The 21,759-nt window shown below is 40.6% G+C and overlaps 1 protein-coding gene and 1 long non-coding RNA gene across 2 annotated transcripts in view; both read left to right on the forward strand.

The window, feature by feature from the left end:
• LOC128661351 (zinc finger protein 585A) overlaps window positions 1–21,759 on the forward strand; it is a 1,234,370-nt gene that overhangs the window by 477,836 nt on the left and 734,775 nt on the right. The window lies entirely within an intron of this gene.
• Window positions 9,219–21,064, forward strand: LOC128659964 (uncharacterized). The gene is made up of 2 exons (XR_008402491.1): window positions 9,219–9,262; window positions 20,649–21,064. It is a non-coding gene; the product is annotated as an uncharacterized LOC128659964 (long non-coding RNA).

A 21,759-nucleotide genomic window follows, 5' to 3' on the forward strand; every position in this document is an offset into this window, starting at 1 on the left:
TCACAGTGGTTACCTTATAAATGACAGTCACAGTGATTACTTTATAAATGACAGTCACAGTAGTTACCTTATAAATGACAGTCACAGTGATTACTTTATAAATGACAGTCACAGTGGTTACCTTATAAATGACAGTCACAGTGATTACCTTATAAATGACAATTACAGTGATTACCTTATAAATGCAGTCACAGTGGTTACCTTATAAATGGCAGTCACAGTGATTACCTTTTGAATGACAGTCACAGTGATTACTTTATAAATGACAGTCACAGTGATTACCTTATAAATGACAGTCACAGTGATTACTTTATAAATGACAGTCACAGTGGTTACCTTATAAATGACAGTCACAGTGGTTACCTTATGTTACAGAAGCATTAGTTATTTTGTTGTGAAGAGCTTATTTCCCAGCAGCAATGCCTGAACCAGCAAGCCAGCGCCTAAGAAGGGCTCCAAGAAAACTGTAACAAGTTTCATTTCATAAAGAGTTAACTCTTTTTTTTCAGCTTTTAGAAACTATTGTCTAATCACCTCTGGAGCCAGACTGCTAATTGATAAGATGAACTTGTAAACTTGTTATCTTAAGTACTGTAATCCTATTGTGGCCTGTCAAAGGACAGTGCTCTCTATCTAAATGTGTGATGGGGGATTTTGTGCTTCCCCCCCTCTCCCCCTGGGAGTGCCCTGTGTGCATGTAACCTTAATAAAAAGCAGGCTGGGCATCCCAGTCCTGAGTTCTTGTTTGACCCTCAATCGCAGCGTTGACTCGTTTTTGTGGGCAGAAGGGTATCCTAGCTGTACTGCAGCTAAGGGAGATTATTCTATATTTGCGAGACTCATATAGAATACTATGGAAAGCAGCTTCTCCCCTCTTTAGCAATAGGGATCCAGGCTACTAAGCGGTCCATCTCTCAGCGAGACTAAGGGTAACCGTAACATTTGGCGGCAGCGGCGGGATTTTCCTGGATTTCCTAGGAGAGGTACAGAACGGATGGAGAGCGCTTACGAAAAATTGAAGCGTACAACCCTAAAGGATTTACTTGAAAGCAGAGGGGGGTACGCCAGCAACCGGCCGAGGAGAGAGCTGATCGCAGAATTGACCGAACTGGATCAGAGCTTCACAATGGCGGAAACACCGACCACGATTAGTGACGAAAAAACCAGGATTGTTCGGGAAAGGCTCTCATTATACGGGCCGAACCCCTCCATGGAATTGGTACAGCAGTTGATGGCGGAGGCGGACGAGGATATACGAGAGACTCGAGCCCACGAACTCAACCTAGCGAACGCACACCGCAATGCTGAAGCCCCGCAGGTAATCATCCCTGTCGAAAATGCTGGGAGGCCCAAGATACCCTATGCGGCATTTCGACCCTTCCTAGAGAGCGAGACAGGGATTGATGAATATTTGGCGGACTTCGAAAGGCAATGTGCCCTGCACCAGATTCCCAACAGAGAGTGGCCCACGATATTGTCTGGGAAACTATCCGGGCGAGCCCTGGAAGCCTTTCGTACTCTGGGTGCTGAGGAAGTGACACAGTATGAGCTAGTTAAGGAGACACTGTTGCGACGGTACGCTGTAACTCCGGACACGTATCGCCGACAGTTTCGGGGCACGGAAAAGAAGCCTAACGATACCCATATGGAATGGGCGCACCGAATGCGGAGAGCGGCAAATCACTGGCTGAGCGGAAGTAAAGCGGTGACTGGGGAGGAAATTTTACAATTGTTTCTCTTAGAACATTTTTATAATGGCATGGAACAGCAAGGGAAGGAATGGCTGCGAGACAGGCGGCCTTCTACCTTAGAAGAAGCAGCCAAATTGGCCGATGAACATTATGACTCCCGTCTTCACGAACCCATGAACTACCGAGCTCCAGCACGGGTCGAACCCAGAGAGGTTTACCGTGCACCCCCTCGTGCTGAATTCCGAGCCCCGGTGCCCACAGGGCCCGTCCGACACTCAGGACCACCCAATAACAGCTCTGAGCGTCCCAGACCGACTTGCCACCGATGCAAGCAACCAGGGCATTTCATGGCTAGCTGCCCCCTTAATACGCACCAGACACCCAGGAATTACAATTACCCCTCTGGGTCCTATCGTCCGGCCCGGGCCCTCTGTGTTAACCAAGAGGCCCCTATGGAGGGATATGTGGGGCCGCTTCACGAGGCAGACCCTGTATATGCTGCCTCAGATAACCGCCAGCACCATCGGCAGAGGGTATGGCTCGAGGGGCGATCTACCGAGGGATTGCGAGACACAGGGGCTACTATCACGCTGGTACAGAGTCATTTGGTGCCAGAGCACAAGCGATCCGGACAGACTGTGGCCGTTAGAGTGGCGGGGGGGGATGTGTACAAAATTCCAACAGCTAAAGTGCATCTTGATTGGGGAGCGGGAAAGGGGGCTGTGAACGTGGGCCTAATGGATAATTTACCTGCCGAAGTACTACTGGGCAACGATTTGGGCCCCATGACTTCTGCCTATGCTCCAGTATGCAACAACGAGGCGGACCCAGTGACTACACGGGCCCAAGCCCGGACGGAGCGAGAGCTCTCACCAGTGCGGGAGACACAGGTAAGACCTACCCCGACCTTGCCTGACAGGTTAGGCCCCATACCCTGGGACACCCCAGATGCCTTCGAGGCAGAGTCTAAGACTGACCCGACCTTACAAAAGTACCGGGAACGAGCAGAGACCGGAGGGGGCGGGGCAGATAACGAAACATTCTTATGGGAAAAAGGGAAACTATACCGCTGGACAGAGAAAAGGGGACAGCGTAGGCGACAGCTGGTAGTGCCCCACAAATACCGTCAAGAAATCCTCAAAATAGGCCACGACATCCCCTTAGCAGGCCACCTAGCCGTTACCCGTACCCTACACCGCATTACTCACACGTTCTTTTGGCCAGGGGTGCACGCTGACGTTAGAACTTACTGTAACACCTGCGATGTGTGTCAACGAGTAGGAAGGCGAGGCGATCACCCTAAAGCCCAGCTAGTAAATATGCCCATTGTAGAGGAACCCTTCAGCCGGGTTGCTATTGACCTAGTGGGACCACTGGCTACCTCTAGTCCCTCCGGTAAGCGATACATTCTTACCGTAGTGGACTACGCTACCAGGTACCCAGAGGCTGTCGCCCTATCCAACATACAAGCGGATACGGTAGCGAATGCACTAGTACAGGTGTTCTCCCGGGTAGGATTTCCAAAAGAAATCCTATCCGACCGAGGCACCCAATTTACGGCTGAATTGACCCAACAACTCTGGCAGGTTTGCAAAATTAAGTCCCTCCTAAGCTCCCCATACCACCCCCAGACGAACGGGCTGTGTGAGAGGTTCAATGGGACCCTCAAGCAAATGCTCAAGACGTTCACTCAGGAATACCGAGACTGGGAACGCTTCCTGCCGCACCTCCTATTTGCTTATCGGGAGGTGCCCCAGGAAACGACAGGGTTCTCTCCCTTCGAGTTGCTCTACGGAAGAAAGGTACGGGGACCCCTAAACCTGATCCGGGAGCACTGGGAGGGAGAGATGGAGGCTGACGGTGTCCCAATTGTGCCATACGTGCTGGAACTCAGGGACCGAATGGAGCAATTAGCCAAATCCGTGCGGGCTAATCTCCAGTTGGCCCAGAGAAGACAGAAAGTATGGTACGATCGGGGGGCCCGAAAGAGAATCTTCACCATAGGACAAAAGGTGTTAGTACTTAAGCCGGTGAAGACAGACAAATTGCAGGCGTCCTGGCAGGGTCCCTACCAGATCGTAGAGAAAAGGGGAGACACCACTTATGTGATAGCTAGCTGCCACGACAACAATCTTAGAAAGACATTCCATGTAAACATGCTCAAGGAATATTTTGAGCGACCAGAGAACGTGACGGCCGTATGTTGTTCCCCTCAGGAAGACCCCGACAGTTTACCCATTCCAGACCTATTAGAAAAGAGCCTCCCCACAGGTATAGTGGCGCAGGTTCAGATAGGGGACCGACTTAGCCCCACTGAAAGGGAGCAGCTCAACCAACTCCTCCAGTCCAAACACCTCACCTTCTCCCCGAAGCCAGGGTACACTACTTTAACCACCCACCAGGTAGATACTCCGGGACAAGCTCCCTTGCGCCAGGCTCCGTACCGAATCCCCGAAGCAGTTAGGACAGGAATGAAGAAGGAGATCGATGAGATGCTCCAGCTCAGGGTAATTGAGCCCTCCGATAGTCCCTGGGCCTCCCCAGTTGTCTTGGTGCCCAAGAAAGATGGGACCACCCGGTTCTGCGTAGACTATCGGAGGCTCAATGAAAATACCGTGACGGACGCTTACCCTATGCCCAGGGTAGACGAGCTACTCGATCGTATAGCCAGGGGAAATTACCTGACCACTATTGACCTCTGCAAAGGTTACTGGCAGATTCCCCTGGCCCCGGAGGCTATCCCCAAGTCGGCATTCGTCACCCCATTCGGCTTATATCAGTTTAGGGTAATGCCGTTTGGGATGAAGAATGCCCCAGCTACATTCCAGCGCTTGGTGGATAGGCTCCTGGATGGCTTCCAGAGTTTTGCTTGCGCCTACCTGGACGACATAGCGATCCACAGTGAGTCCTGGGAGGACCACTTAGCTCATGTGGGAATGGTTCTGGATCAGATCCGGGCTGCTGGCCTGACTCTGAAGCCAGAAAAATGCCACTTTGGGATGGCCGAGGTACAGTACCTGGGTCACCGGGTGGGGTGTGGAAAGCAGCGACCAGAGCCGGCCAAAATAGAAGCTGTCGCCAATTGGCCCACCCCCATCACTAAGACTCAGGTCCTAGCCTTCCTGGGCACGGCAGGGTACTATAGACGGTTCGTACCAGACTACAGCACACTTGCCAAACCCCTGACTGACTTGACCAAGAAGAACTTACCTCGACAGGTCCTGTGGTCTCCCCACTGTGAAACGGCTTTCCAGGCTCTCAAAAATGCTCTAATTAACGCTCCTGTCTTGGCGGCCCCAGCCCTTAACAAACGTTTTATCGTCCATACAGATGCTTCCATGTTCGGGCTGGGAGCCGTCCTCAGCCAAGTAGGCGAAGATGGAGGGGAGCATCCAGTTGCCTACATCAGCCGGAAGCTCCTGCCCCGCGAAGTCAGCTATGCAGCGGTCGAAAAGGAGTGTTTGGCTTTGGTGTGGGCATTAAAGAAATTGACTCCCTATTTATATGGTCAGGAGTTCACTCTGGTCACCGACCATAACCCGTTGGTGTGGCTGAACCGGGTCTCTGGAGATAACGGCAGGCTATTACGTTGGAGCTTATCGTTGCAAACCTTCAATTTCACCATTACTTACAGACCTGGGAAACAGAATGGCAACGCCGACGGGTTGTCCAGACAAACCGACCTCAGCCCCGCATAACCAGCGGTCTGGACAGTCTTAGTCTGCCCCGAAAAGGGGTCAGACCGTGTCTGCCAGAGTGTTCCACAGAAAGGGAGCAATGTTACAGAAGCATTAGTTATTTTGTTGTGAAGAGCTTATTTCCCAGCAGCAATGCCTGAACCAGCAAGCCAGCGCCTAAGAAGGGCTCCAAGAAAACTGTAACAAGTTTCATTTCATAAAGAGTTAACTCTTTTTTTTCAGCTTTTAGAAACTATTGTCTAATCACCTCTGGAGCCAGACTGCTAATTGATAAGATGAACTTGTAAACTTGTTATCTTAAGTACTGTAATCCTATTGTGGCCTGTCAAAGGACAGTGCTCTCTATCTAAATGTGTGATGGGGGATTTTGTGCTTCCCCCCCTCTCCCCCTGGGAGTGCCCTGTGTGCATGTAACCTTAATAAAAAGCAGGCTGGGCATCCCAGTCCTGAGTTCTTGTTTGACCCTCAATCGCAGCGTTGACTCGTTTTTGTGGGCAGAAGGGTATCCTAGCTGTACTGCAGCTAAGGGAGATTATTCTATATTTGCGAGACTCATATAGAATACTATGGAAAGCAGCTTCTCCCCTCTTTAGCAATAGGGATCCAGGCTACTAAGCGGTCCATCTCTCAGCGAGACTAAGGGTAACCGTAACACCTTATAAATAACAGTCACAGTGGTTACCTTATAAATGACAATCACAGTGGTTACCTTATAAATAACAGTCACAGTGGTCACCTTATAAATGACAGTCACAGTGGTTACCTTATAAATGACAGTCACAGTGGTTACCTTATAAGTGACAATCACAGTGATTACTTTATAAATGACAGTCACAGTGATTACCTTATAAATGACAGTCACAATGATTACTTTATAAATGACAGTCACAGTGGTTACCTTATAAATGACAGTCACAGTGATTACTTTATAAATGACAGTGACAATAATTACCTTATAAATGACAGTCACAGTGGTCACCTTATAAATAACAGTCACAGTGGTTACCTTATAAATGACAATCACAGTGGTTACCTTATAAATAACAGTCACAGTGGTCACCTTATAAATGACAGTCACAGTGGTTACCTTATAAGTGACAGTCACAGTGATTACCTTATAAATGACAATCACAGTGGTTATCTTATAAATGACAGTCACAGTAATTACCTTATAAATGACAGTCGTCGTGGTTACCTTATAAATGACAGTCACAGTGATTACTTTATAAATCACAGTCACAGTAGTTACCTTATAAATGACAGTCACAGTGATTACCTTATAAATGACAGTCACAGTGATTACTTTATAAATGACAGTCACAGTGGTTACCTTACAAATGACAGTCATAGTGATTACTTTATAAATGACAGTCACAGTGATTACTATATAAATGACAGTCACAGTGGTTACCTTATAAATGACAGTCACAGTGATTACCTTATAAATGACAGTCACAGTGATTACTATATAAATGACAGTCACAGTGGTTACCTTATAAATGACAGTCACAGTGATTACTTTATAAATGACAGTCACAGTGGTTACCTTATAAATGACAGTCACAGTGGTTACTTTATAATTGACAGTCACAGTGGTTACCTTATAAATGACAGTCACAGTGATTACTTTATAAATGACAGTCACAGTAGTTACCTTATAAATGACAGTCACAGTGATTACTTTATAAATGACAGTCACAGTGGTTACCTTATAAATGACAGTCACAGTGATTACCTTATAAATGACAATTACAGTGATTACCTTATAAATGCAGTCACAGTGGTTACCTTATAAATGGCAGTCACAGTGATTACCTTTTGAATGACAGTCACAGTGATTACTTTATAAATGACAGTCACAGTGATTACCTTATAAATGACAGTCACAGTGATTACTTTATAAATGACAGTCACAGTGGTTACCTTATAAATGACAGTCACAGTGGTTACCTTATAAGTGACAATCACAGTGATTACTTTATAAATGACAGTCACAGTGATTACCTTATAAATGACAGTCACAATGATTACTTTATAAATGACAGTCACAGTGGTTACCTTATAAATGACAGTCACAGTGATTACTTTATAAATGACAGTGACAATAATTACCTTATAAATGACAGTCACAGTGGTCACCTTATAAATAACAGTCACAGTGGTTACCTTATAAATGACAATCACAGTGGTTACCTTATAAATAAGTCACAGTGGTCACCTTATAAATGACAGTCACAGTGGTTACCTTATAAGTGACAGTCACAGTGATTACCTTATAAATGACAATCACAGTGGTTATCTTATAAATGACAGTCACAGTAATTACCTTATAAATGACAGTCGTCGTGGTTACCTTATAAATGACAGTCACAGTGATTCCCTTATAAATGACAGTCACAGTGGTCACCTTATAAATGACAGTCACAGTGGTTACCTTATAAGTGACAGTCACAGTGATTACCTTATAAATGATAATCACAGTGGTTATCTTATAAATGACAGTCACAGTAATTACCTTATAAATGACAGTCGCCGTGGTTACCTTATAAATGACAGTCACAGTAATTACCTTATAAATGACAGTCGCCGTGGTTACCTTATAAATGACAGTCACAGTGATTACTTTATAAATCACAGTCACAGTAGTTACCTTATAAATGACAGTCACAGTGATTACCTTATAAATGACAGTCACAGTGATTACCTTATAAATGACAGTCACAGTGGTTACCTTACAAATGACAGTCACAGTGATTACTTTATAAATGACAGTCACAGTGATTACTATATAAAGGAGAGTCACAGTGGTTACCTTATAAATGACAGTCACAGTGATTACCTTATAAATGACAGTCACAGTGATTACTATATAAATGACAGTCACAGTGATTACCTTATAAATGACAGTCACAGTGATTACTTTATAAATGACAGTCACAGTGGTTACCTTATAAATGACAGTCACAGTGATTACTTTATAAATGACAGTCACAGTAGTTATTACCTTATAAATGACAGTCACCGTGGTTACCTTATAAATGACAGTCACAGTGATTATCTTATAAATGACAGTCACAGTGATTACCTTATAAATGACAGTCACAGTGGTTACCTTACAAATGACAGTCACAGTGATTACTTTATAAATGACAGTCACAGTGATTACTATATAAATGACAGTCACAGTGGTTACCTTATAAATGACAGTCACAGTGATTACCTTATAAATGACAGTCACAGTGATTACTATATAAATGACAGTCACAGTGGTTACCTTATAAATGACAGTCACAGTGGTTACCTTATAAATGACAGTCACAGTGATTACTTTATAAATGACAGTCACAGTGGTTACCTTATAAATGACAGTCACAGTGGTTACTTTATAAATGACAGTCACAGTGATTACTTTATAAATGACAGTCACAGTGGTTACCTTATAAATGACAGTCACAGTGATTACTTTATAAATGACAGTCACAGTGGTTACTTTATAAATGACAGTCACAGTGGTTACCTTATAAATGACAGTCACAGTGGTTACCTTATAAATGACAGTCACAGTAGTTACCTTATAAATGACAGTCACAGTGATTACCTTATAAATGACAGTCACAGTGGTTACCTTATAAATGACAGTTACAGTAGTTACCTTATAAATGACAATCAGCATAAACCACTGTGAGTGCACATTAAGAAGAACAAGAAAGCTGCAAAATGTTTCGTTTTCAGAATTATTGTCTATAGGTTGTTTGTTACATTAAAGTTGATTAAAAAAAAAAAAAGCAAAGAAAAAAAAAGCTTTGAGTGGAGGTCACATGTTTCCTGTCTAGAGTGGAAGAGCTGCAGCTAGACCCTTCTAGGAGCGTGTGTGTGAGTCAGAGGAAACCTCATTATAATATTATTTATCTGTGTATAAGGTACTGGGGAGGGGTCTGTGTGTGTGAGACAATGGGGATATCTCTATAATATATATCTGTATATAAGGTACTGGGGAGGGCTCTGTGTGTGTGAGAGACAATGGGGATATCTCTATAATATATATCTGTATATAAGGTACTGGAAGGAGGGTGTGAGTCAGAGGAAACCTCTTTATAATATTATTTATCTGTGTATAATGCACCGGGCAGGTGTTTATGTGTGAGGCAATGGGGATATCTCTATAATATATATCTGTATATAAGGTACTGGGGAGGGGTCTGTGTGTGTAAGACAATGGGAACCTCTCTATAATATATACCTGTGTTTAAGGTACTGGGGAGGGGTCTGTGTGTATGAGACAATGGGAACCTCTCTATAATATATATCTGTATATAAGGTACTGGGGAGGGGTCTGTGTGTGTAAGACAATGGGAACCTCTCTATAATATATACCTGTGTTTAAGGTACTGGGGAGGGATCTGTGTGTGTGAGACAATGGGGATATCTCTATAATATATATCTGTATATAAGGTACTGGGGAGGGGTCTGTGTGTGTGAGACAATGGGGATATCTCTATAATATATATCTGTATATAAGGTACTGGGGAGGGGTCTGTGTGTATGAGACAATGGGGATATCTCTATAATATATATCTGTATATAAGGTACTGGAAGGAGGGTGTGTGTGAGTCAGAGGAAACCTCTTTATAATATTATTTATCTGTGTATAATGCACCGGGGAGATGTTTGTGTGAGACAATGGGGATATCTCTATAATATTTTATACCTGTGTATAAGGTACTGGGGAGGGGGCGGGGTGTGTGTGAGTCAGAGGAAACCTCTTTATAATATTATTTATCTCTGTATAATGCACCGGGGAGATGTTTGTGTGAGACAATGGGGATATCTCTATAATATTTTATACCTGTGTATAAGGTACTGGGGAGGGGGCGGTGTGTGTGTGAGGCAAAGGAACCTCTCTATAATATATATCTGTATATAAGGTACTGGGGAGGGGGCAGTGTGTGTGAGGCAAAGGAACCTCTCTATAATATATATCTGTATATAAGGTACTGGAGAGGGATCTGTGTGTGTATGAGACAAAGGAACCTCTCTGTAATATATATCTGTATATAAGGAACTGGGGAGGGGGCGGTGTGTGTGTGAGGCAAAGGAACCTCTCTATAATATATATCTGTATATAAGGTACTGGAGAGGGGTCTGTAGTGTGAGACAATGGGACTTCTCTATAATATATATCTGTATATAAGGTACTGGGGAGGGGTCTATGTGTGTGAGACAATGGGAACCTCTATAATATATATCTGTATATAAGGCACTGGGGAGGGGTCTGTGTGTGTGAGACAATGGGAACCTCTCTATAATATATATCTGTATATAAGGCACTGGGAAGGGGGCGGTGTGTGTGAGACAATGGGAACCTCTCTATAATATATATCTGTATATAAGGTACTGTGGAGGGGTCTGTGTGTGTGAGACAATGGGGATATCTCTATAATATATATCTGTATATAAGGTACTGGGGAGGGGTCTGTGTGTGTGAGACAATGGGACTTCTCTATAATATATATCTGTATATAAGGTACTGGGGAGGGGTCTATGTGTGTGAGACAATGGGAACCTCTATAATATATATCTGTATATAAGGCACTGGGGAGGGGTCTGTGTGTGTGAGACAATGGGAACCTCTCTATAATATATATCTGTATATAAGGTACTGGGGAGGGGGCGGTGTGTGTGAGACAATGGGACTTCTCTATATTATATATCTGTATATAAGGTACTGGGGAGGGGTCTTTGTGTATAAAACAGCGGGAACCTCTCTGTAATATATATCTGTATATAAGGTACTGGGGAGGACTCTGTGTGTGTGAGACAATGGGAACCTTTCTAATATATATCTGTATATAAGGTACTGGGGAAGGGGCGGTATGTGTGTGAGACAATGGGAACCTCTCTATAATATATATCTGTATATACGGTACTGGGGAGGGGTCTGTGTGTGTAAGACAATGGGAACATCTCTATAATATTATATATTTTTATATAAGGTACATAGTACTGTGTGTGATGCAATGGGAAACGTTCTATAATATTTTATGTATGTATAGAAGCTAATGGAGAGGGGGCTGGGTGTGTGAGACAATGCAGACATCCCAACTCTCCCTGAAGTTTAGGGAGTCTCCCTGGTTATAATAGCTGCTCCCTGATGCCAGGAAATGTTATGCAATCATCCTGAAACTCCAAGTACCATGATCCAATGTGGCCCAAATACGGAAAATTATTTCTTTAAGGAATGCCTTTAGTTACTGGGACGTTATAGAACCCTCAAACATGCATCAGTAACCAAAAAGCCCCCCCTGATTTTAATAAAATAAAACACAAATACTACCTTATTTACTGCACGTAATTAAACTTCGTATTCTAAAATATTTAAGCATTCAACAAGCGTACGATCATTGGAATATAGGTTTGTTGTATGTGGTTGTGCAATAAAGCTACTTTTTTAATGTGACTTTAGTGGGAAGCTACTTTAATGATAAGTCTCTATCTTATTTAGGGTTTTAAGGTGTCCAATATATAACTGGGAGGGGGGGTGGGTGGCGGCGCAGTAGCCGGTGAAGCCACCTCCCTGAAATGAGTTTTTGCAGGTTGGGATGTCTGGAATTGGAACCTCTTTATATTATATATCTGTATATAAGGTACTGGGGAGGGGTCTGTCTTTGTGTAAAACAATGGGAACATCTCTATAATATTATATATTTTTATATAAGGTACATAGTACTGTGTGTGTGATGCAATGGGAAACGTTCTATAATATTTTATGTATGTATAGAAGCTAATGGAGAGGGGGCTGGGTGTGTGAGGCAGAGAGAATCTCTCTATAATATTATATATCTGTATATAAGGAACAAGAGTGGGGTCTGGGTGTGCATGAGACAAATGAAACCGCTGTATAAAATTATATGTCTGCATTTTAAAGGGACAGTCAACCCAAAAATTACTGTTACTTATTTAGATTAGTTAATTTACGATCTTTACAGCAAACTTTAGCCCAATGTTCATCTAAATAAACTTTGGCAGAAAATACACTTACTAGATCTCATCTGGCCGTTTTGAAATGGCCGCCTGACCCCTCCTTCTCTGACATCTCCAAAAAGCTTCCACTAGTACAGGATCTTTTCGTCCCTGCGCGCCCCTGTATCTCCCTTCATTCAGTTCAGTGAGACACTCATATGGCACCCTCCTCACACTATTTATCTCCTCACTTCACTATCACCCTCATTCATCCCCACAGCTGCAATTTCAGCTCTCTAGCAGCTGTTCGTACCCGGCACTCACTGCCTCTCATCCATGCTGTGCACTGTGTGTTATAGAGAATGAGAGGCAGTGAGTGCCGGGCAGGCGGCAATGTGATGTGGGTCTGTGCGTGTAACAGCGATAACCGGGTCTACAAGCTGTTCCTGCCCGGCACTCACTGCCTCTCATTCTCTGTAATAGTGTATCATTGAAACATTATATAACTACTGTATGTTAGAAGCAGGTTTTATATGATAGTTAGATTTTAACAGCGTAACAGCCAAGAGATTAAGAAGGCTCTGTAAGAATCATATTAAATAGTAAAACACAATAACTTCTATAGGTCTTCCTTTCAGCAGAACGTTCTGTCTGCACAATCTCTTCCTGTTCTCTCTTGTATTTTGTGCGTGTGTAAGGATGGGATGCAGAACGACTTTTACTCTGCACAGTGATTACAGTGAAAGACAGCTCCTGCTGCTCCTAAGCGTGTGTTTGTGTTTGTGCAGACAGAACGTTCTGCTGAAAGGAAGACCTATTGAAGTTATTGTGTTTTGCTATTTAATATGATCCTTACAGAGCTTTCATTTTTAACCTCTTGGCTGTTACGCTTTTAAAATCTAACTATCATATAAAACCTTCTTCTAACATACAGTAGTTATATGTTGTTTCACTGATACACTATTACAGAGAATGAGAGGCAGTGAGTGCCGGCAGGAACAGCTTGTAGACCCGGTTATTGCTGTTACACGAACAGACCCACATCACATCGGCGTCTGCCCGGCACTCGCTGTCTCTCATTCTCTGTAACACAGCGCACATCATGGTTGAGAGGCAGTGAGTGCCGGGTACGAACAGCTAGAGAGCTGAAATTGCGGCCATGGGGATGAATGAGGGAGATAGTGAAGTGAGGGGAGATAGTGTGAGGGGGGTGCCATATGAGTGTCTCACTGAACTGAATGAAGGGAGACACAGGAGCGTGCAGGGACAAAAGCATCCTGTACTAGTGGAAGCTTTTGGGAGACGTCAGAGAAGGAGGGGTCAGGTGACCATTTCAAACTGGCCAGATGAGATCTTGTAAGTGTATTTCTTTCATGTAATTAGCAAGAGTCCATGAGCTAGTGACGTACGGGATATACATTCCTACCAGGAGGGGCAAAGTTTCCCAAACCTTAAAATGCCTATAAATACACCCCTCACCACACCCACAATTCAGTTTTACAAACTTTGCCTCCCATGGAGGTGGTGAAGTAAGTTTGTGCTAGATTCTACGTTGATATGCGCTTCGCAGCAGGCTGAAGCCCGGTTTTCCTCTCAGAGTGCAGTGAATGTCAGAGGGATGTGAAGAGAGTATTGCCTATTTGAATACAATGGTCTTCCTCTAGGGGATCTATTTCATAGGTTCTCTGTTATCAGTCGTAGAGATTTCTTCTCCTACCTCCCTTTTCAGATCGACGATATACTCTTATATACCATTACCTCTACTGATTCTCGTTTCAGTACTGGTTTGGCTATCTACATATTTTTTGGAAATGCATATGAATAAATATTTTTTCTTACCTTCAAAAATTTTCAAATTGACTTTTTTCCTTGCGGGCTGTTAGGCTCGCGGGGGCAGAAAATTCTTCAATTTATTGTGTCATTCTTGGCGTGAACTTTTTTGCGCAAAATTTCGTCAACTATGGCGCCGGAAGTTTACACATGGTTGAGTCATTTTTTGACGCATGTGTCTTACAGACTTTTTTTGCGCCAAAAAAGTGGGCGTCATTTTTGGCGCCAAAAAATATGGGCGTCATACTTGCCGCCAAATAATGTGGGCGTCTTACTTGGCGCCAAAAAATGTGGGCGTCATACTTGGCGCCACTTTTTTCACATTATTTCAGTCTCACTTTTTTGTTGCTTCTGGTTGCTAGAGGCTTGTTTGTTTTGCATTTTTTCCCATTCCTGAAACTGTCATTTAAGGAATTTGATAATTTTGCTTTATATGTTGTTTTTTTCTATTACATATTGCAAGATATTTCAAAAGCTGTTCCTGTATCAGAAAATACTGAGGGATTCCTGATAACTGATATCAGTCCTACCAAAGCTAAGTTCATTTATTTTAACGTTATGAATGTTTATATTTAGCTATGGTTTGTAATAAGTTTTTATGATAAACTTTTACATGCAGAGTCCATTAGTATTTATGCATTATCTATTGCTATTCTTTTTACATCTTATGTACAAGATATATTTAGGAATTTATAAAAAATATTTTTCTGATTCTAGTATAAAGGCTTTGTCTGCTATCCCGCCTTCTAATAAAATTTTTAGGTCTTTTTTAAACTTCTCATTTAGTTGATGAAGTTTCAAATGACCAACAACATACTGAATTATCTTTCTCTGATGGTGTATTTTCTCATTCAGAATATTCTTCATCAGATATTGACACTAACAAATCTACTTTTTTATTTTTAAATAGAGTACATTCGTTTTTTGTTGAAAAGGTGTTGATTATTTTGGATATTGAAGTAACTAGTTCTTTTGATTAAGACTAGCTAACATTTAAATTCTGCTTATTAACCTTCTGTGGTTTCTTCAGAGGTTTTTTTCCAGTTCCTGATACTAGGGAATGGAATAGGCCGGGAATTTCTTTTATTCCTTTTTTAAGGTTTTTAATTGTATTCTTTGCCGCCAGTTGGTTTTAAGTTTTGAGGAAGATCCCTCAAGTTAATGGGGCTATCTCTACTCTTGCTAACATACTACTATTGCTATAGCAGATAGTATTTATTTTTTTCCTTGGGAAACTTGTATCTTATTTAAGGAAAATTATTTATTTTCAGGTACTTTTCTTAGACCTGTAATTTATTTGGCTGATGTTGCAACTGCTTCAGCTTTCTGGTTGGATACTTTAGTGCAACAAGTATTGGATTATGATTTGTTTAGCATTGTTAAATTGATCAACATGCTAATAATTTCATTTGTGTCGTCATTTTTTTGATATTTTCGCAAATTATGTTTAATCTATGTCTTTAGCTATTTTAGCTAGAAGAACTTTATGATTTCAATCTTGGAATGCTAATTTGATTTCTAAATTCCATATTTCTTTTTTTCCAAGGCAATCAATTATTTGGTTCACACTTGGATTCAATTCTTCAACTGTTACTCTGGGCTTCAAGATTGAGTTCTAAGGCTAAATATTAAGCTTTTTTTCTTACTAAGGAACGGAATTCTAAATTCTTCCCCAAGTAACATGTTTATAGTTTGCGTTTAGGTGCAGTTCTTATTCCAGCTTAGCTGGTAAGGGGCAGGTTAAGACTTTTTTAATAAATTTGTTTGGTTCAATTTGGTCCAAACTTCTTAGATTTGGATACAGAATAGGATTCAGAGTAAAACTGTCTGTGAGAAGTATTTTTTTTCTCTCTAACATATTCCAGTTATTCCAGTAAGGCTCACACTTTCCTGAAGTGTGTTTCAGTCCTATATGTATTGGGTACTTGTTAAGCGCGGCTGGTTACCCGTTGGGTCTCAAGGCGCTGCTCAGACCTGGAGTTTTCTGGGGTATTTATACCAGTTCCTTTTTAGGAACAGGATTTGGGGGTTTTATTCAAAACTATTCATTATTTCAAAGATAGAAAATCTTTTTGAATTGTCATATAAGTATACCATCTTTTAGAATGAAGTTTATATGGTCTATTCTGCCTTTTTGGTCAGTAATGGCATTATTTGTTCACAATAGATACAATAGATGCATATCTTAATTTTCTATTTTCATTCAGATTATTATCATTTTCTGAGATTCTCTTTTTTTGACAAGCATTACCAATTTGTTGTGAGGAATGAGCCCAGGCGCCAACAATACGGAGGCTAAGGTTAGGTATAAGAGTGGACTATTACAGCACTATTTAAAGTGGACTATTACAGCACTATTTAAAGTACTATTAAAATTATAAAAGACAATTTATTACATGAAAAAATAAAAAACTCATAAAAGACTCTTGTAAAAACACAATATTACATGTGCATGGATCCACGCTAATAAAACATAAAAACTTCAAAGCATAAATACATAATAGAAGTAAACACAAAGAATTGGTACTGTTTGGTGTAACAATCTAAAAAAATATTCCAGAATATTCAGTTGGATGATTTAGGAATACATAAAAATATAATAAATATAATAAAGTGAAAGATCCAGATAACAATAAAAATAAATGTGGCAGTGTTCCAATATTAAATGTTCCACGGAAAAAACGTTCCAATGAAAAAAATGAAATAAAATATCAATCCTGTGTGGTAAAATGAAATAAAACGTCAATCCTGTGATTTTCAGTGGAAAAAATTATGAAATAATCAAAGCAAAAAACAAAATGCAAAAAATGAAAAGTTTAAATCCTTTGAGTGAAAGTTAATCCCTGTGTCCGGTGTTGAATGTGTTGATATCCTTATCCCTTAGTGTTTGGTATCCTACTCCCTTAGTGTTGTGGGGGCTCAAGGGGACTCTGCCCCAGTGAGAAATACTAAAAGATGCTGAGTGCAAGAATTCAAAATATAATAAACTAATACAAAAAATCAAAAATCCAAAAACACAAAAATAGGAAACCTGTGAATAAAAAAATATACACAATGTGTAAAACCTTTACAAATGAGTACTCCTAATGAAATGATGCTTACCAGGTCTACGCGTTTCGGCCCTTCCTAGGCCTTTATCAAGACAGGGAGTAGGATACCAAACACTAAGGGATAAGGATATCAACACATTCAACACCGGACACAGGGATTAACTTTCACTCAAAGGATTTAAACTTTTCATTTTTTGCCTTTTGTTTTTTGCCTTTTGTTTTTTGCTTTGATTATTTCATCATATTTTCCACTGAAAATCACAGGATTGACGTTTTATTTCATTTTACCACACAGGATTGATATTTTATTTCATTTTTTTCATTGGAACGTTTTTTCATTGGAACATTTAATATTGGAACACTGCCACATTTATTTTTATTGTTATCTGGATCTTTCACTTTATTATATTTATTATATTTTTATGTATTCCTAAATCATCCAACTGAATATTCTGGAATATTTTTTTATATTGTTACACCAAACAGTACCAATTCTTTGTGTTTACTTCTATTATGTATTGATGCTTTGAAGTTTTTATGTTTTATTAGCGTGGATCCATGCACATGTAATATTGTGTTTTTACAAGAGTCTTTTATGAGTTTTTTATTTTTCCATGTAATAAATTGTCTTTTATAATTTTAATAGTACTTTAAATAGTGCTGTAATAGTCCACTTTAAATAGTGCTGTAATAGTCCACTCTTATACCTAACCTTAGCCTCCGTATTGTTGGCGCCTGGGCTCATTCCTCAAAATTATCTTTCTTTAGGTGGGAGCTAGGTACCACCGCCTCAGGCTCACAAGGTTTTTGTTGGCGCTGGGGTATACTCCTGTATCTTTGATTACCAATTTGTTGCTTTTCCTTCTGGACAGCTCTAAGAATCTTTTCAAGGTTCTTAGTGTTTCCTTATTTGGACGGTCTTTTCGTGCTGCGGAATCTCATACGATTCAACTTTTGTTGTTTCTTCAAGACATGGTTAGATGATCTTTTTATCAAAAGCTCTTTGATTCCTCAGACACGGGTCACCTTTTTTTAGGTTTTCAGATAGATTGTGTCAATGTCTTTGTCTCTAGCAGACAAGTGACAATTTTATTGGGTTCCGTTTGTCGGAACCTTCAGTCTCTATTATTTCCTTCACTTGCTATATGCATGGATGTTTTAGGTACTATGGCTGCAGCATTGGATTTGATTTCCTTTGCTCATTTTCATAAGAAACCTTTCCAGTTTTTTATACTGAATTAATGGTGCAGGGATTCTAGGATATCACTTTTTATATCTTTGAATCCCAATGTTCAACTATCTTTGATTTGGTGGGTTAGATCACTATCATATAGTTCTACGGGTCTCTTCGGTTCATTCAACCTGGACCATGATCACTACAGATGCGAGTCTTTTAGGTTGGGAGACTGTCTGGGGACCTCTGTCAGCACAAAGGGTTTGGAAATCTCAGGAGGCAAGATTACCTATCGATATTTGGAACTCCGTGCATTTTCCAGAGTTCTTCAGTTTTGGCTTCTTTTTGAAGAAAGAGACGTTATTGTTTTTCAGACAAGATAATGTCACAACTGTGGCGTATGTCAATCATCAGGGTGTGACTCTCAGTCCTTAGGCTGTAAAAGAAGTATCTCGGATACTTGCTTGGGCTAAATCCAGCTCCTGTCTAATTTCTGCGGTCCATTTCCCAGGTATAGACAATTGGGAAGCGGAAGCTTTACATCCGGGAGAATGGTCTCTGTACCCAGATGTATTTTTTCAAATTGTTCAGATGTGAGGGCTTCCAGAAATAGATTTGATGGCATCTCATCTAAACAAGGAACTTCCCAGGGGCCTATTCAGGTCCGGGGATCCTCTGGCGGAAGCAGTGTATGCATTGACACTTCCTTGGAGTTATCAATCTGCCTATATCTTTTCGCCTCTGGTTCTTCTTTTTAGAGTGATTTTCAAAATCATCAGGGAGCAATCTTTTGTGTTGCTGGTGGCTCCAGCATGGCCACACAGGTTTTGGTATATGGTTCTTGTTCGGATGTCCAGTTGCCAATCTTGGTCACTTCCATTAAGGCCAGACCTTATATCTTATCATTCATTTTATCCATCAGGAACTCAAATTATTAATTTGATGGTATGGAGATTTAATGCTTAGTACTTAGGGCTCCATGTACTAAGCAGTCAGCGAGCTACCCGCAACAAATCTCGCGCCCAAACTCGCAAACTGATATGTACAAAGCCGTCAATTATGTAAAAACTCGCATCTTTAAAATTGCGAGCGTACTTATCCGCCATACCTCGCTACCTCTCCATTTTTTACTGTAATTAGACACATTTGACCACCAACTCGCCAAAAACGAATGTACTAAAAAATCTATTTGTCCGCTCACGTCAATTTCCGCTCCCACCTCGTTATTTTTGCCTCGCCACCTTTTAGGTGGCGGGCAAGGTACAAAACAATAGGAAAGTCACTCTAGACGCCAGTCTAGACATATATAAAAGGCAGTAATATCAGCATTGTACTTACATTGTTCATTTCAGCAGCTATGGAGAGAATTCTGTTTTTGTTTATTCTCCGTTTGATGCGAATCCGGGCTAGAAGACAGAATACTGGAAATGTAGCTAATCGATTGGTTAGAAGAAGGAGAGTTCGAGTCCCCCGTGTATTCCTTCCACGGGTTGGTTTGCACGGCCTTTCTGACCGAGAGATCATACAAAGATTCCGGCTTGATCGTGAATCGATATTACACCTGTATCGAGAGATTGAAGATCATTTGGAGCCGATGACTGCTCGTTCACAAGCTATTCCGGGACTTCTCAAACTATTAGCGGCATTGCATTTTTTTGCAACAGGCTCCTTTCAGGCAGTTTCTAGCGTCATTATTGGAATGAGTCAATCTGCTTTTTCACGCCACTTATCCAAAGTAATAGGGGCTATGATGGTTATTTTTCATCGATATGTTTGTTTGCCATCTACCCCTGAAGAATGGCAATCTATCAAGTCAAATTTCTATAGGATGGCTGGGATGCCCAATGTCCTAGGTGCCATAGACTGTACCCATGTTGCTGTAAGACCACTTCAAGCTCGTGAGGAGATCTATAGGAATCGAAAGCATTTCCATTCCTTGAATGTCCAGATGGTCTGTGACCCCCACATGAGGATTATCAGTGTCCGTTCTAACTTTCCTGGATCCTGTCATGATTCTTACATTTTAAGGCAGACTGGGTTATACCGGAAGTTCGAGGAGGGAAATATGCCTGACGGATGGCTTCTAGGTAAGCATAACTGGCGTCTAATATGTCTCTCATTTCAATGTACCAAAATTGCGCCCAATTTGTCGACTGTAATCTGTATAGTTTAATTGTATTGTATAGTTCTGAATCTTTATAATTATTCTTATATTAATATTTATATTTATTATATCTTCTATTAGGAGATGGAGGGTACTCATGTACAGAATGGCTGTTGACTCCCTATAACAACCCACAGACCAGAAGTCAAGTACGTTTCAATGAAGCTCACCGATCTACCAGGGGGATTATTGAGAGGACTTTCGGTCTTTTGAAAATGCGGTTTCGATGTCTTGATCGTTCTGGTGGTGCTATGCAGTATGCACCAGAGAAAGTTGCCAAAATTATATTGGTTTGCTGCATACTGCACAATATTGCAATTAAAAGAGGCTGTCCATTAGAAGATGAAGATCCAATAGATACTGATGATTTACCAGAAGAAATATGTGTCGAACAAGCTAATAGGCGTGGAAATGCAACAAGGGACATGGTTTCAGAACAATATTATGTGTTTGAGGATTAAAGTTTCAGTTGATCAATAAAAAACTTTCTTTATTAACTTGTCTCCATTTTTTTTTAAGAGTTAAGGTTATTAAAAATCACTCATGATAAACAGTTAAATACATAACAGTTGTTGATCTTCAATTATCAAAGGTTTCAAATAAATAAAGTTTATGATCAAAGTTATTACAGACAATATATTATAGGTAATACATTGTCTTTGTGACATCACACTAGTGTCTACAGCTGCTCTCACTCTTTTACATATGTGATTATTGTAATGTAATCCCTCCATAGCTGATGCTAATTCATTATTGTGTCATTGAATTGTAGCTGTAACAAGCGACAGTATATTCAACAGTGCTTTATGTTATCAGATTGGATTTTTGAGTTAAAAAAGACTTGCTAATTTTATTTGTTTTATTCTAACCTCTATTTTTAACAGCTACTAGGTTTTCCCATATTCAAATAAATACCTTAAGGGCTTACTCTTAGCACTTATTTTCTTAACCTTTATAATATATTTTTGCATTCAAGATTTGTTAAAAGAATAGTGGCATATAGAAAATAATGGCAAAATAAATTATTTTATTACAAAATTATAATCTTTAAACATTATATATTAACAATTGTAAACCAAAGTAACTTGTTATACATATAAACACATCTGAAAAAAAAGGAAATGTTTAGAAACCAAATAACAATTGTAAACCAAAATAAATTCTAATACATATAAACACATATGAAACAAAG

This window comes from Bombina bombina, chromosome 5, assembly GCF_027579735.1.
Source record: "Bombina bombina isolate aBomBom1 chromosome 5, aBomBom1.pri, whole genome shotgun sequence".
NCBI lineage: Eukaryota > Metazoa > Chordata > Amphibia > Anura > Bombinatoridae > Bombina > Bombina bombina.